This window comes from Gorilla gorilla, chromosome 18, assembly GCF_029281585.2.
Source record: "Gorilla gorilla gorilla isolate KB3781 chromosome 18, NHGRI_mGorGor1-v2.1_pri, whole genome shotgun sequence".
Classification (NCBI taxonomy): Eukaryota; Metazoa; Chordata; class Mammalia; order Primates; family Hominidae; genus Gorilla; species Gorilla gorilla.
This window is the reverse complement of record NC_073242.2, coordinates 12,727,044-12,732,706: the sequence shown is the minus strand read 5'-3', so window position 1 is coordinate 12,732,706 and position 5,663 is coordinate 12,727,044.

Sequence of the window (5,663 nt, the reverse complement as noted above, 5' to 3'; positions counted from 1 at the left end):
CCCGCCCTACCCCGCCCTACCCCGCCCACATGCTGACTGGAGAAGCACCGCCCACTGGGCCCGAGCTACCCTGCCCGGTTGAGGCGTGGCCGCTCCAAGGGCCCCTATTAGTCGGATCCGGCCGGTTCCGCGTGGCGGCTTCTAAGCACAGCATCGTGATTGGTTCTTCGGCCTGTCTGCCTGACGTAACCAATTGGCTGGGGGAAGGGAGTGAATGTCAGGAAGGATGAAGAAGGAGGAGGGGGAGGAGCTGACAGTGGTTTCGTCCGAGCCAAGGGGGCGGGTGAGGGGGTGGAGGGGACGAGCTAGAAGGGATGCGCATGCGCACTTGCTCGCTGCCCCCCCTCCGCACAGGGGAGTTGAGTGGCGATCACGTGATCAGGCCCAGCGACCGCAGCCCGCGGGAGCTTTTCCGGCGCTTACAGGCCCTGGGGGATGCAAAGTCGAGTGCGGCTCCTGTGCCGCGGGCACTGAGAGGTATAGTGGGTGGTAGCGTGCTTACTCCAGCCCCTGGGGCTCCCAAAGGGAGGAGGGTAGTAGAGAAAGTGAATAAAACGCCCAACTCGTGTCCAAGTTTGCAAAGCGCTTTCCTATTCTTTTGAGTACTCCCCCCTTTTTTTTGTTTTTTTTTTTTTGAGACGGGGTCTTGCTACGTTCTCGAGGTCTAGACTGCTGGCCTCAGCCGATCTTCCAGCCTCCCAGGGCGCTGGGATTACAGGCTTGAGCCACCGCGCCCGGCCCAGAGTCCCATTTCTTAGACGGGCAAATCGACCATCACAGCCAAAGAAAAACTTCCGAGTTGCGAAGTCGGCTCAGTTGCCTCTACGCCCTGGCGTCTCCCGAGGACGTCGCGCCTTCCCGGTGGACAGGACCTCGGCGGCCGCCCGCGGAGCCAAGGATAACCCGACGGCGGACGGTGCCCGCACGCGTGCGTCTGCGCCTTTGCGCGCGCGGCGGCCCCCGCACCTGTCCCGAAAAGCACACTCGCAGGCCACGTGCATGCCCCGCGTCACGTACCGGCCCCTGCCTTCCCCGGCCGGAACCCGCGTGGCGGTGCCGAGCGCTGCGCCCTCCCCTACTCCCCAGCAGTGCGCGATAGCTGGACGCTCCTGCGGCTGCGCGCCCCCCTCCCCTGTCGGGGCTTTCTCCAGGGTCTGAGGCCCCGGAGAAGGCAGCAACGCAGACAGGCGGTGACCGCACAGAGGCAAAACCCACCATCCCCGCCTACATGCCCACGGCAGGCACCAGCCGGCCTGGAGCGGCTGAGGGCGCCGGCCAGAGGCAGCGTCGCCCGCAGCCTGCGATAGTGCGCTTGCGCAGAGCAAGGCGGCTTTGGAAGAAAATCTGACCCCCTCACCGTGGCCTGCAAACCCCTGCAAGATCTGGCCCTGGCGCCTCTCACACAATCCCCTACTTGGCTTGTACCTTGCGCACTCCCCCTCTTCCCCCCTTCGCCTGGACGCTCACACACTGGCCTGCCTTATTTCCCTGGGACACTAGGCTCTTTCCTGCCCCAGTCTGCTATCTCTGGAAGCTCTTCCTCCTCCTCTTTCCTCAGCTCCTGTTTAGGAAGCCTACTAGGACAAGCCTAAAGTAGCACCCTTCACACTGTCTCGTATTGCCTGGTTATATTATTTCATAACATCGATCACTATCTAAAATGCTAAATTGGGCCTGGCGCGGTGGCTAAAAAACAGGTTTCCAATTGTAGGGAACAATATAAAGTGAAAAGCAAACAAAAATCATTCTACCTACCTCATTCTACATCCTCCCAATCCTATTCCCAGGAAATAACTTGTGACCTTTGAAAACGGTGTTATGTGTACGTCGAGTGTGTATGTGTGTGTGTACCTATATACAAGTATGTCCCTTCTTAAGGAAAAAAAAAGATGATTTTATGTGTACTATCCTACAAGCCTTTTTTCCTTAACATAATTTGGATGTCTCCACATTGGGACCTAAAGACTTATTTATTCTTTTAAAATATTGCAAAGAATTTCATTGTATGGGCCGGGCGCGGTGGCTCACGCCTGTAATCCCAGCACTTTGGGAGGCCGAGGCGGGCGGATCACGAGGTCAGGAGATCGAGACCATCCTGGCTAACACAGTGAAACCCCGTCTCTACTAAAAAATACAAAAAATTAGCCGGGTGTGGTGGCGGGCGCCTGTAGTCCCAGCTACGCGGGAGGCTGAGGCAGGAGAATGGCGTGAACCCGGGAGGCGGAGCTTGCAGTGAGCCGAGATCGCGCCACTGCACTCCAGCCTGGGCGACAGAGCGAGACTCCGTCTCAAAAAAAAAAAAAAAAAAAAAAAAGAATTTCATTGTATGGATTCACTATAAAGTATTTAACAGGGCCCCTATTGATACAAATTTAGGTTGTGACCAGTCTTTGGCTATTATAAACAATGCCGTAATGAACATCTTGTACATATGTAATACAGTGAACATCCTTGCATATATACATATGTGTATTGAATATATATCCTCAGAAATAGTATTTTAGAGTCACAAGGTATATGAGTTAAATATTTTAGGAGGGTAGGCATGGTGGCTTACACCTATAATCTCAACAATTTAGGAGGCCAAGACGCAAGGATTGCTTGAACTCAAGAGTTCAAGACCAGCCTAGGTGACATAGTGAAACCCAGTCTCTACAAAAAAATACAAAACAGGCCGGGCGCGGTGGCTCACGCCTGTAATCCCAGCACTTTGGGAGGCCGAGGCGGGCGGATCACGAGGTCAGGAGATCGAGACCATCCTGGCTAACACAGTGAAACCCCGTCTCTACTAAAAAATACAAAAAATTAGCCGGGCGTGGTGGTGGGCGCCTGTAGTCCCAGCTACGCGGGAGGCTGAGGTAGGAGAATGGCGTGAACACCATTCACGCCAAGGTAGGAGCTTGCAGTGAGCCGAGATCGCGCCACTGCACTCCAGCCTGGGCGACAGAGCAAGACTCCGTCTCAAAAAAAAAAAAAAAAAAAAAAAATACAAAACACAGCCAGGCATAGCGGCACACACGTGTAGTTCCAGCTACTCAGGAGGCTGAGGCGGGAGGATTGCTTGAGCCCAGAAAGCATAGGTTGCAGTGAGCCGAGATAGTGCGACTACACTCCAGCCTGGGTGACAGAGTGAGACCCCATCTCAATCAATCAATCAATAAAACTGCCTGCTGAGTGTAGGATCAATGGTTGTTGATATGTCAGTTTCTACATTTCTGCATTCGCGGTAGCACGTGGGAAGTCCAGGCCTGCACATGTAGGTATGACAAAGGAGAGAACACAGCTGGACGATTTCGCTGCCTGCAGGCTCCACTTCAAAAGCCACACACCACTTTGGACAGTCCAAAGGTTTCGAGTTTTTACAGAATGAAGGCTGCTCTTCTTCTCCTTCATGTAACTCAGACACTGTTCCAGAAGCCTCTGGCCTTTTCTTGTAAGAATATAATATTTCAGCCATAGATACAAGAAGGAATGATATTGAATAGCATAAACGCTGGCTCTATAATAAATATTTGTCAGTTAGAAAAAACAGTCTAAAGAAAAAGGAATAAATATTGAAAAGCACCACCTATCTGTTTGATTTCCATGACCCTGAGCTTTGTGTTAACCTCTAAGCGTTTCTTTTTTGTTGTTGTTTCGAGACGAAATCTCACTCTGTCGCCCAGGCTGGAGTGCAGTGGCGTGATCTCAGCTCACTGCAACCTCTGCCTCCTGGGTACAAGCCATTCTCCTGCCTCAGCCTTCCTAGTAGCTGGGACCAGAGGTGTGCACCAGCATGCCCAGATAATTTTTTGTGTTTTTTGTAGAGATAGTTTTGCAATGTTGCCCAGCTTGGTCTCCAATTCCTGGGCTTAAGCAGTCCTCCCACCTCAGCCTCCCAGGTAGCTGGGACTACAGGCACATGCTACCATGCCTGGCTAAATGTTGTATTTTTTGTAAAGACGGGGTTTTGCAATGTTGCCCAGGCTGGTTTCCAACTCCTGGACTGAAGCAATCCTCCTGCCTCAGCCTCCCAAAGTGCTGGAATTATAGGTGTGGACTACTGCACCCAACCCACCTCGAAAAGTTTCTGAATTCTGAATTGATAGTCTTAGAGCACTTGAGCTATTATACAAATGCTTATTATCTTCTTATTCATGTGTACCTTATAATCAATGCCACTTGGAATGGAGGAATGTCAAATGACAATGCACGATACATATTATGACCAGCAGTCAGCAAATAGAAGACCTTGTCAATGTGGAGATTCTCTCCAATGCCACCTACTCCTCAGTTTAAAGATCAAACCTCATAAGCCGGGAGCGGTGGCTCATGCCTGTAATCCCAGCACTTTGGGAGGCTAAGGCAGGCGAATCACCTGAGACCAGGCATTGGAGACCAGCCTGGCCAACATGGTGAAACTCCGTATCTACTAAAAATATAAAAATTAGCTGGGTGTGGTGGTGCATATCTGTAATCCCAGCTACTTGGGAGGCTAAGGCAGGAGAATTGCTTGAACCCAGGAGGCGGAGGTTGCAGTGAGCCAAGATCATGTCACTGAACTCCAGCCTGGGCGACACAGTGGGACTTTGTCTCAAAAAAAAAAAAAAGATGAAAGCTCATGAGATTCTGAATCAAGCGATCTATCTGCCCTTAATGATGTTAGAATTATTCACATTTCAAACAGCAGATGTTTGTATAATTGTAATAGGCATGAAAATGTGCTACATTCCTTTTATATATGCTGTCTTTTTTAGCACTTGTCAAATTATAAGAGTAGTGCACACTTACATTAAAAAGTTAAAAATACTCTCGCCAGGCGCGGTGGCTCACGCCTGTAATCCCAGCACTTTGGGAGGCCGAGCAGGGCAGATCACGAGGTCAGGAGATCAAGACCATCCTGGCTAACACGGTGAAACTTCATCTCTACCAAAAACACAAAAAATTGACAGGGCGTGACAGCGGGCGCCTGTAGTCCCAGCTACTCAGGAGGCTGAGGCAGGAGAATGGCATGAACCCGGGAGGCGGAGCTTGCAGTGAGCCAAGATAGTGCCACTGCACTCCAGCCTGAGCGACAAAGCGAGATTCCGTCTCAAAATAAAATAAAATAAAATAAAAATAGACCAGGAGCGGTTGCTCAGGCCTGTAATTTCTGCACTTTGGGAGGCTGAGGCAGGAGGATCACTTGCATCCAGAAGTTTGAGACCAGCCTGGGAAATATAGGGAGACCCAGTGGCTACACAAAAATAAAAAATTAGCCGGGCACAGTGGTGCTCACCTGTACTCCCAGCTACTTGAGAGGCTGAGGCAGGAGAATCACTTGAGCCCAGGAATTCAAAGCCAGCCTGGGTAACGTAGCAAGACCCCATCTCAAATAAATAAATAAAAATAAAGACTATGGCAAGGCACAGTGGCTCACGCCTGTAATCCCAGCACTTTGGGAGGCTAAGATGGGCGGATCGCGAGGTCAAGAGATCGAGACCATCGTGGCCAACATGGTGAAACCACATCTCTTACTAAAAATACAAAAATTAGCTGGGCATGATGGCACGCGCCTGTAGTCCCAGCTACTTAGGAGGCTGAGACAGGAGAATCACTTGAACCGGGAGGCAGAGGTTGCAGTGAGCTGATATCACGCCACTGCACTCCAGCCTGACAACAGAGCTAAACTGTTTCAAAATAGA